Source organism: Oncorhynchus nerka, linkage group LG15 (assembly GCF_034236695.1).
Source record: "Oncorhynchus nerka isolate Pitt River linkage group LG15, Oner_Uvic_2.0, whole genome shotgun sequence".
Lineage (NCBI taxonomy): Eukaryota > Metazoa > Chordata > Actinopteri > Salmoniformes > Salmonidae > Oncorhynchus > Oncorhynchus nerka.
This window is the reverse complement of record NC_088410.1, coordinates 2048545-2062536: the sequence shown is the minus strand read 5'-3', so window position 1 is coordinate 2062536 and position 13992 is coordinate 2048545. Positions and strand designations below refer to the sequence as shown.

General features: G+C 29.4%; 1 pseudogene; it reads left to right on the top strand.

Moving 5' to 3' along the window:
* Window positions 1-13992, top strand: part of LOC135559948 (serine/threonine-protein kinase/endoribonuclease IRE1-like) — a 97598-nt pseudogene that overhangs the window by 55305 nt on the left and 28301 nt on the right.

Sequence of the window (13992 nt, the reverse complement as noted above, 5' to 3'; positions counted from 1 at the left end):
TATATTCCATGACATAGTCATTATATATTCATGATATAGTCATTATATATAGTCATTATATATTCATGATATAGTCATTATATATTTGTGACATAGTCATTATATATTCACGTCATTATATACATAGTCATTATATATTCATGACATAGTCATTATATATATTCATGACATAGTTATTATATACATGTCATATAGTGACATATTATATATTAATGATATAGTTATTATATATTAATTATATATATATATATAGTCATGACAAAGTCATAATATATTCATGACATAGTCATTATATCATGACATAGTCATTATATATTCATGACATAGTCATTATATATTCATGACATAGTCATTATATATTCATGACATAGTCATTATATATTCATGACATAGTCATTATATATTCATGACATAGTCATTATATATTCATGACATAGTCATTATATATATTCATGACATAGTCATTATATATTCATGACATAGTCATTATATATTCCTGATATAGTCATTATATATTCCTGATATAGTCATCATATATTCATGACATAGTCATGATATAGTCATTATATATATATTCATGATATAGTCATTATATATTCATGACATACTCATTATATATATATTCATGATATAGTCATTATATATTTGTGATATAGTCATTATATATTTGTGACATAGTCATATATTCGTGACATAGTCATTATATATTCCTGATATAGTCATTATATATTCATGACATAGTCATTATATATATTCATGACATAGTCATTATATATATATTCATGACATAGTCATTATATATATTCATGACATAAGTCATTATATATATATTCATGACATAGTCATTATATATTAATGATATAGTTATTATATATTAATTATATATATATATAGTCATGACAAAGTCATAATATATTCATGACATAGTCATTATGCATTCATGACATAGTCATTATATATTCATGACATAGTCATTATATATTCATGACATAGTCATTATATATTCATGACATAGTCATTATATATTCATGACATAGTCATTATATATTCCTGATATAGTCATTATATATTCATGACATAGTCATTACATATATATTCATGACATAGTCATTATATATATTCATGACATAGTCATTATATATTCATGACATAGTCATTATATATTCCTGATATAGTCATTATATATTCCTGATATAGTCATCATATATTCATGACATAGTCATTATATATTCATGACATAGTCATTATATATCTTCATGACATAGTCATTACATATTCATGACATAGTCATTATATATTCCTGATAAGTTCCTGATATATGAAATGTTCCAGGGGCCGTTTTGACGGCCGTCGCGTGGCGGTGAAACGGATCCTTCCAGAGTGTTTTGATGTTGCAGAGCGAGAGGTCCAGCTGCTCCGGGAATCGGACGAACATCCAAACGTCATCAGATACTACTGCACCGAGCGAGACAAACTGTTCACCTACATCGCTATAGAACTGTGTGCTGCTACACTGCAACAGGTAGGTAGATACTACTGCACCGAGAGAGACAAACTGGTCACCTACAACAGGTAGGTAGATACTACTGCACCGAGAGAGACACACTGTTCACCTAACAACAGGTAGGTAGATACTACTGCACCGAGAGAGACAAACTGGTCACCTACAACAGGTAGATAGATACTACTGCACCGAGAGAGACAAACTGGTCACCTACAACAGGTAGGTAGATACGACTGCACCGAGAGAGACAAACTGGTCACCTAACAACAGGTAGGTAGATACTACTGCACCGAGAGAGACAAACTGGTCACCGAACAGCAGGTAGGTAGATACTACTGCACCGAGAGAGACAAACTGGTCACCTACAACAGGTAGGTAGATACTACTGCACCGAGAGAGACAAACTGGTCACCTACAACAGGTAGGTAGATACTACTGCACCGAGAGAGACAAACTGGTCACCTACAACCTGGTAGTGTGTATATATATAACCTGGTAGTGTATATATATAACCTGGTAGTGTATATATAACCTGGTAGTGTATGTATATATAACCTGGTAGTGTATATATATAACCTGGTAGTGTATATATAACCTGGTAGTGTATGTATATATAACCTGGTAGTGTATATATATAACCTGGTAGTGTATATATAACCTGGTAGTGTATAAATAACCTGGTAGTGTATATATAGCCTGGTAGTGTATATATATACTGGTAGTATATATATAACCTGGTAGTGTATATATAACCAAGTAGTGTGTATATATAACCTGGTAGTGTATATATATAACCTGGTAGTGTATGTATAACCTGGTAGTGTATATATAACCTGGTAGTATGTATATATATATATATAACATGGTAGTGTATATATATAACCTGGTAGTGTATATATATAACCTTGTAGTATATATATATATATATAACCTGGTAGTGTATATATAACATGGTAGTATATATATATATATATATATATATATATATATATATAACCTGGTAGTGTGTATATATATATAACCTGGTAGTGTATATCTAACCTGGTAGTGTATGTATAACCTGGTAGTGTGTATATATAACCTGGTAGTATATATATAACCTGGTAGTGTATATATAACCAAGTAGTGTGTATATATAACCTGGTAGTGTATATATATAACCTGGTAGTATATATATAAATAACCTGGTAGTATGTATATATAACCTGGTAGCGTATATATATAACCTGGTAGTATATATATATAACCTGGTAGTATGTATATATATAACCTGGTAGTATGTATATATATAACCTGGTAGTGTATATATAACCTGGTAGTGTATATATAACCTGGTAGTGTATATATATAACCTGGTAGCGTATATATATAACCTGGTAGTGTGTATATAACCTGGTAGTGTGTATATAACCTGGTAGTGTATATATATAACCTGGTAGTATATATATATATATAACCTGGTAGTGTATATATATATAACCTGGTAGTGTGTGTATATAACCTGGTAGTATATATATATATAACCTGGTAGTGTATATATATATATAACCTGGTAGTGTGTATATAACCTGGTAGTGTATATATATAACCTGGTAGTGTATATATATAACCTGGTAGTGTGTATATAACCTGGTAGTGTTTATATAACCTGGTAGTGTGTATATATATAACCTTGTAGTGTGTATATATAACCTGGTAGTATATATATAATCTGGTAGTGTATATATATATAACCTGGTAGTGTGTATATAACCTGGTAGTGTATATATAACCTGGTAGTGTGTATATAACCTGGTAGTGTATATATATAACCTGGTAGTGTATATATATAACCTGGTAGTGTGTATATATAACCTGGTAGTGTATGTATAACCTGGTAGTATGTATATATAACCTGGTAGTATGTATATATAACCTGGTAGTGTATATATAAAACCTTTTAGTGTATATATAACCTGGTAGTGTATATATATAACCTGGTAGTGTATATATATAACCTGGTAGTGTATATATATAACCTGGTAGTGTGTATATATAACCTGGTAGTGTGTATATAACCTGGTAGTGTGTATATATAACCTGGTAGTGTGTATATAACCTGGTAGTATATATATAACCTGGTAGTGTGTATATATAACCTGGTAGTATATATATATATATAACCTGGTAGTGTATGTATAACCTGGTAGTGTATATATATAACCTGGTAGTGTGTATATATAACCTGGTAGTATATATATATATATAACCTGGTAGTGTATATATAACCTGGTAGTGTATATATAACCTGGTAGTGTTTATATAACCTAGGTAGTGTATATAACCTGGTATATACCTGGTAGTATATATATATAACCTGGTAGTGTATATATATATAACCTGGTAGTGTGTGTATATAACCTGGTAGTGTATATATATATATATATATATATATATAACCTGTGTATATAACCTGCTATTGTATATATAACCTGGTAATATATTTATATAACCTGGTAGTATATATAACCTGGTAGTATATATATATATGTGTATATATAACCTGGTAGTGTATATATATACCTGGTAGTATATATATATAACCTGGTAGTGTATAACCTGGTAGTGTATATAACCTGGTAGTAGTATATATATAACATGGTAGTGTGTATATATAACCTGGTAGTGTGTATATATAACCTGGTAGTATATATATGTATATAACCTGGTAGTGTATATATAACCTGGTAGTATGTATGTATATATAACATGGTAGTGTGTATATATAACCTGGTAGTGTGTATATATAACCTGGTAGTGTATATATATAACCTGGTACTGTATATATATAACCTGGTAGTGTATATATAACATGGTAGTATATGTATATAACCTGGTAGTGTATATATAACCTGGTAGTATATATATATATATATAACCTGGTAGTGTATGTATAACCTGGTAGTGTATATAACCTGGTAGTATATATATATATAACATGGTAGTGTGTATATATAACCTGGTAGTGTGTATATATAACCTGGTAGTATATATATATATATATAACCTGGTACTGTATATATATATATAACATGGTAGTGTGTATATATAACCTGGTAGTGTGTATATATAACCTGGTAGTGTATATATATATATAACCTGGTACTGTATATATAACCTGGTAGTGTGTATATATAACATGGTAGTATATATATATAACCTGGTAGTGTGTATATATAACCTGGTAGTATATATATATATATATAACCTGGTAGTGTATATATAACCTGGTAGTGTATGTATAACCTGGTAGTGTGTGTATATAACCTGGTAGTGTATATATAACCTGGTAGTGTATATATAACCAATTAGTGTGTACCTGGTAGTATATATATAACCTGGTATGTATATATATAACCTGGTAGTGTATATATAACCTGGTAGTGTATATATATAACCTGGTAGTGTATATATAACCTGGTAGTGTATATATATAACCTGGTAGTGTATGTATATATCCTGGTAGTGTGTATATAATCTGGTAGTATATTTATATATATATATATAACCTGGTAGTGTAGATATAACCTGGTAGTGTATATATATAACCTGGTAGTGTGTTTGTAACCTGGTAGTGTGTATATAACCTGGTAGTGTGTATATATATATAACCTGGTAGTGTGTATATATAACCTGTTAGTGTATATATATATAACCTGTTAGTATATATATATAACCTGGTAGTATATATATAACCTGGTAGTGTATATATAACCTGGTGGTAGTGTATATATAACCTGGTAGTGTATATATATAACCTGGTAGTGTATATAACCTGGTAGTGTATATATATAACCTGTAGTGTATATATAACCTGGTAGTGTATGTATATAACCTGGTAGTGTATATATAACCTGGTAGTGTGTATATAACCTGGTAGTGTGTATATAACCTGGTAGTGTATATATATAACCTGGTAGTAGTGTATATATATGTAACCTGGTAGTGTGTATATATATATATAACCTGGTAGTGTATATATAACCTTGTAGTGTATATATATATAACCTGGTAGTGTATATATAACCTGGTAGTGTATATATATAACCTGGTAGTGTGTGTATATAACCTGGTAGTATAAATATATATATATATAACCTGGTAGTGTGTATATATAACCTGGTAGTGTATATATATAACCTGGTATATATAACCTGGTATTGTATATATAACCTGGTAGTGTATATATATATATAACCTGGTAGTGTATATATAACCTGGTATATAACCTGTAGTGTGTATATATATATGTATATGTAATGTGTATAACCTGGTAGTGTATATATATATAACCTGGTAGTGTATATATAACCTGGTAGTGTATATATATAACCTGGTAGTTTATATATAACCTGGTAGTGTATATATAACCTGGTAGTGTATATATATAACCTGGTAGTATATATATATATATAACCTGGTAGTGTGTATATAACCTGGTAGTGTATATATATAACCTGGTAGTGTGTATATATAACCTGGTAGTGTGTATATAACCTGGTAGTGTATATATAACCTGTGTATAACCTGTGTATATGTAATGTGTATAACCTGTGTATATGTAATGTGGTTAACCTGTGTATATGTAATAACCTGGTAGTGTATATATAACCTGTAATGTGTAACCTGGTAGTATATATATAACCTGGTAGTGTATATATAACCTGGTAGTGTATATATATAACCTGGTAGTGTATATATATAACCTGGTAGTATATATATATAACCTGGTAGTGTATATATATATAACCTGGTAGTGTATATATATATAACCTGGTAGTGTATATATAACCTGGTAGTGTATATATATAACCTGGTAATGTATATGTAACCTGGTAGTATATATATAACCTGGTAGTGTATATATATATAACCTGGTAGTGTATATATAACCTGGTAATGTATGTAACCTGGTAGTATATATAACCTGGTAGTGTGTATAACCTGTAGTGTATATATATAACCTGGTAGTGTATATATAACCTGGTAGTGTATATATAATATAATGTATAACCTGGTAGTATATATATATAACCTGGTAGTGTGTATAACCTGGTAGTGTATATATATAACCTGGTAGTGTATATAACCTGGTAGTGTATATATAACCTGGTAGTGTATATATAACATGGTAGTGTATATATATAACCTGGTAGTGTATATATAACATATATAACCTGGTAGTGTATATATAACCTGGTTAGTGTATATATATAACCTGGTAGTGTATATATAACCTGGTAGTGTGTATATAACCTGGTAGTATATATATAACCTGGTACTGTATATATATATATATAACATGGTAGTGTGTATATATAACCTGGTAGTGTGTGTATATAACCTGGTAGTATATATATATATATATATAACCTGGTAGTGTATATATAACCTGGTAGTGTATATATATGGTAGTATATATATAACCTGGTAGTGTGTATATATAACCTGGTAGTATATATATATATATATAACCTGGTAGTGTATATATAACCTGGTAGTGTATGTATAACCTGGTAGTGTGTGTATATATAACCTGGTAGTATATATATAACCTGGTAGTGTATATATAACCAATTAGTGTGTATATATAACCTGGTAGTGTATATATATAACCTGGTAGTATGTATATATATAACCTGGTAGTGTATATATAACCTGGTAGTGTATATATATAACCTGGTAGTGTATATATAACCTGGTAGTGTATATATATAACCTGGTAGTGTATGTATATATCCTTGTGTGTATATAATCTGGTATATATATATATAACCTGGTAGTGTATATATAACCTGGTAGTGTATATATATAACCTGGTAGTGTGTTTGTAACCTGGTAGTGTGTATATAACCTGGTAGTGTGTATATATATATAACCTGGTATATATATAACCTGGTAGTGTATATAACCTGGTAGTGTATATATATAACCTGGTAGTGTATATATATAACCTGGTAGTGTATATATAACCTGTGTATATATATAGTGTATATATATAACCTGGTAGTGTATATAACCTGGTAGTGTATATATATAACCTGGTAGTGTATATATAACCTGGTAGTGTATATATATAACCTGGTAGCGTATATATATATAACCTGGTAGTGTGTATATATATATAACCTGGTAGTGTATATATATAACCTGGTAGTATATATATATATATATATATATATATATGTAACCTGGTAGTGTGTATATATATATATAACCTGGTAGTGTTTGTATATAACCTTGTAGTGTATATATATAACCTGGTAGTGTATATATATAACCTGGTAGTGTGTGGTAGTGTGTGTATATAACCTGGTAGTATAAATATATATATATATAACCTGGTATATAGTGTATATATATATATAACCTGGTAGTGTGTATATAACCTGGTATTGTATATATAACCTGGTAGTGTATATATATAACCTGGTAGTGTGTATATATAACCTGTTAGTGTATATAACCTGGTAGTGTATATATAACCTGTATATATGTAATGTGTATAACCTGGTAGTGTATATATATATAACCTGGTAGTGTATATATAACCTGGTAGTGTATATATATATAACCTGGTAGTGTATATATAACCTGGTAGTGTATATATAACCTGGTAGTGTGTATATAACCTGGTAGTGTATATATATAACCTGGTAGTATATATATATATATAACCTGGTAGTGTGTATATAACCTGGTAGTGTATATATATAACCTGGTAGTGTGTATATATAACCTGGTAGTGTATATAACCCGGTAGTGTATATAACCTGGTAGTGTATATATAACCTGTGTATAACCTGTGTATATGTAATGTGTATAACCTGTGTATATGTAATGTGGTTAACCTGTGTATATGTAATAACCTGGTAGTGTATATATAACCTGGTAATGTATGTAAGTGTATATATAACCTGGTAGTGTGTATAACCTGGTAGTGTATATAACCTGGTAGTGTATATATAACCTGGTAGTGTATATATATAACCTGGTAGTGTGTATATATAACCTGGTAGTATATATATATAACCTGGTAGTATATATATATAACCTGGTAGTGTATATATATATAACCTGGTAGTATATATATAACCTGGTAGTGTATATATATAACCTGGTAGTGTATATATAACCTGGTAATGTATGTAACCTGGTAGTATATATATAACCTGGTAGTGTATATATATAACCTGGTAGTGTATATGGTAACCTGGTAGTATATATATAACCTGGTAGTGTGTATAACCTGGTAGTGTATATATATAACCTGGTAGTGTATATATAACCTGGTAATGTATGTAACCTGGTAGTATATATATAACCTGGTAGTGTGTATAACCTGGTAGTGTATATATATAACCTGGTAGTACATGTAGTGTATATAACCTGGTAGTGTATATATAACATGGTAGTGTATATATATAACCTGGTAGTGTATATATAACATGGTAGTGTATATATATAACCTGGTAGTGTATATATAACCTGGTAGTGTATATATATAACCTGGTAGTGTGTATATAACCTGGTAGTGTGTATATAACCTGGTAGTGTATGTATAACCTGGTAGTGTATATATAACCTGGTAGTATGTATATATATATAACATGTTAGTGTGTATATATAACCTGGTAGTGTGTATATATAACCTGGTAGTGTATATATATAACCTGGTAGTGTATATATATAACCTGGTAGTGTATATATATAACCTGGTAGTGTATATATAACCTGGTAGTGTGTATATAACCTGGTAGTATATATATAACCTGGTAGTGTGTATATATAACCTGGTAGTATATATATATATATAACCTGGTAGTGTATGTATAACCTGGTAGTGTATATATATAACCTGGTAGTGTGTATATATAACCTGGTAGTATATATATATATATAACCTGGTAGTGTATATATAACCTGGTAGTGTGTATATAACCTGGTAGTGTTTATATAACCTGGTAGTATATATATATAAAACCTGGTCGTGTATATATAACCTGGTAGTGTATATATAACCTGGTAGTATATATATATATAACCTGGTAGTGTATATATGTATAACCTGGTAGTGTGTGTATATAACCTGGTAGTGTATATATATATATATATATATATATATAACCTGGTAGTGTGTATATAACCTGCTATTGTATATATAACCTGGTAATATATTTATATAACCTGGTAGTGTATATATAACCTGGTAGTGTATATATATATAACCTGGTAGTGTATATATAACCTGGTAGTGTATATATATAACCTGGTAGTGTGTATATAACCTGGTAGTGTATGTATAACCTGGTAGTGTATATATAACCTGGTAGTATGTATATATATATATAACATGGTAGTGTGTATATATAACCTGGTAGTGTGTATATATAACCTGGTAGTATATATATATATATATAACCTGGTAGTGTATATATAACATGGTAGTGTGTATATATAACATGGTAGTGTGTATATATAACCTGGTAGTGTGTATATATAACCTGGTAGTATATATATATATATATAACCTGGTACTGTATATATAACCTGGTAGTGTGTATATATAACCTGGTAGTATATATATATATATATAACCTGGTAGTGTATGTATAACCTGGTAGTGTATATATAACCTGGTAGTATGTATATATATATATAACATGGTAGTGTGTATATATAACCTGGTGTGTATATATAACCTGGTAGTATATATATATATATATAACCTGGTGTGTATATATATATATATAACATGGTAGTGTGTATATATAACCTGGTAGTGTGTATATATAACCTGGTAGTATATATATATAACCTGGTACTGTATATATAACCTGGTAGTGTGTATATATAACATGGTAGTATATATATAACCTGGTAGTATAATATAACCTGGTAGTATAACCTGTAGTGTATGTATAACCTGGTAGTGTATATATATAACCTGGTAGTGTATGTATATAACCTGGTAGTGTATATATAACTGGTAGTATATATATAATTAGTGTGTATATATAACCTGGTAGTGTATATATATAACCTGGTAGTATGTATATATATAACCTGGTAGTGTATATATAACCTGGTAGTGTATATATATAACCTGGTAGTGTATATATAACCTGGTAGTGTATATATATAACCTGGTAGTGTATGTATATATCCTGTGTATATAATCTAGTAGTATATTTATATATATATATATATAACCTGGTAGTGTAGATATAACCTGTAGTGTATATATAACCTGGTAGTGTGTTTGTAACCTGGTAGTGTGTATATAACCTGGTAGTGTGTATATATATATAACCTGGTAGTGTGTATATATAACCTGGTAGCGTATATATATATAACCTGTTAGTATATATATATATAACCTGGTAGTATGTATATATATAACCTGGTAGTGTATATATAACCTGGTAGTGTATATATATAACCTGGTAGTGTATATATAACCTGGTAGTGTATATATATAACCTCCAGTGTGTATATAACCTGGTAGTGTATATATATAACCTGGTAGTGTATATATAACCTGGTAGTGTATATATAACCTGGTAGTATATATATATAACCTGGTAGTGTGTATATAACCTGGTAGTGTGTATATAACCTGGTAGTGTATATATATAACCTGGTAGTGTATATATAACCTGGTAGTGTGTATATATATATATAACCTGGTAGTGTGTGTATATAACCTTGTAGTGTATATATATAACCTGGTAGTGTATATATATAACCTGGTAGTGTGTATATATAACCTGGTAGTGTGTGTATATAACCTGGTAGTATAAATATATATATATATAACCTGGTAGTGTGTGTATATAACCTGGTAGTGTATATATATATATACAACCTGGTAGTGTGTATATAACCTGGTATTGTATATATAACCTGGTAGTGTATATATATAACCTGGTAGTGTGTATATATAACCTGTTAGTGTATATAACCTGGTAGTGTATATATAACCTGTATATATGTAATGTGTATAACCTGGTAGTGTATATATATATAACCTGGTAGTGTATATATAACCTGGTAGTGTATATATATATAACCTGGTAGTTTATATATAACCTGGTAGTGTATATATAACCTGGTAGTGTGTATATAACCTGGTAGTGTATATATATAACCTGGTAGTATATATATATATATAACCTGGTAGTGTGTATATAACCTGGTAGTGTATATATATAACCTGGTAGTGTGTATATATAACCTGGTAGTGTATATAACCCGGTAGTGTATATAACCTGGTAGTGTATATATAACCTGTGTATAACCTGTGTATATGTAATGTGTATAACCTGTGTATATGTAATGTGGTTAACCTGTGTATATGTAATAACCTGGTAGTGTATATATAACCTGGTAATGTATGTAACCTGGTAGTATATATATAACCTGGTAGTGTGTATAACCTGGTAGTGTATATAACCCGGTAGTGTATATATAACCTGGTAGTGTATATATATAACCTGGTAGTGTATATATATATATATAACCTGGTAGTATATATATATAACCTGGTAGTGTATATATATATAACCTGGTAGTGTATATATATATAACCTGGTAGTATATATATAACCTGGTAGTGTATATATATAACCTGGTAATGTATGTAACCTGGTAGTATATATATAACCTGGTAGTGTATATATATAACCTGGTAGTGTATATATAACCTGGTAATGTATGTAACCTGGTAGTATATATATAACCTGGTAGTGTGTATAACCTGGTAGTGTATATATATAACCTGGTAGTGTATATATAACCTGGTAGTGTATATATAACCTGGTAATGTATGTAACCTGGTAGTATATATATAACCTGGTAGTGTGTATAACCTGGTAGTGTATATATATAACCTGGTAGTGTACATAACCCGGTAGTGTATATATAACCTGGTAGTGTATATATAACATGGTAGTGTATATATATAACCTGGTAGTGTATATATAACATGGTAGTGTATATATATAACCTGGTAGTGTATATATAACCTGGTAGTGTATATATATAACCTGGTAGTGTGTATATAACCTGGTAGTGTGTATATAACCTGGTAGTATATATATATATATATAACCTGGTACTGTATATATATATATAACATGGTAGTGTGTATATATAACCTGGTAGTGTGTATATATAACCTGGTAGTATATATATATATATATAACCTGGTACTGTATATATAACCTGGTAGTGTGTATATATAACATGGTAGTATATATATATAACCTGGTAGTGTGTATATATAACCTGGTAGTATATATATATATATAACCTGGTAGTGTATATATAACCTGGTAGTGTATGTATAACCTGGTAGTGTGTGTATATATAACCTGGTAGTATATATATAACCTGGTAGTGTATATATAACCAATTAGTGTGTATATATAACCTGGTAGTGTATATATATAACCTGGTAGTATGTATATATATAACCTGGTAGTGTATATATAACCTGGTAGTGTATATATATAACCTGGTAGTGTATATATAACCTGGTAGTGTATATATATAACCTGGTAGTGTATGTATATATCCTGGTAGTGTGTATATAATCTGGTAGTATATTTATATATATATATATATAACCTGGTAGTGTAGATATAACCTGGTAGTGTATATATATAACCTGGTAGTGTGTTTGTAACCTGGTAGTGTGTAGTGTATATATATATAACCTGTATATAACCTGGTAGTGTGTATATATATATAACCTGGTCCTGTATATATAACCTGTATATATAGGTATGTATATATATAACCTTGTGTATATATATATAACCTGGTAGTATGTATATATATAACCTGGTAGTGTATATATAACCTGGTAGTGTATATATATAACCTGGTAGTGTATATATAACCTGGTAGTGTATATATATAACCTGGTAGTGTGTATATAACCTGGTAGTGTATATATATAACCTGGTAGTGTATATATAACCTGGTAGTGTATATATATAACCTGGTAGCGTATATATATATAACCTGGTAGTGTGTATATAACCTGGTAGTGTGTATATAACCTGGTAGTGTATATATATAACCTGGTAGTATATATATATATATATATATGTAACCTGGTAGTGTGTATATATATATATAACCTGGTAGTGTGTGTATATAACCTTGTAGTGTATATATATAACCTGGTAGTGTATATATATAACCTGGTAGTGTGTATATATAACCTGGTAGTGTGTGTATATAACCTGGTAGTATAAATATATATATATACAACCTGGTAGTGTGTATATAACCTATAATTATTATATATATAACCTGGTAGTGTATATATATAACCTGGTACCTATATAACCTACCTACCTAACCATAGTGTATATATAACCTGTATATATGTAATGTGTATAACCTGGTAGTGTATATATATATAACCTGGTAGTGTA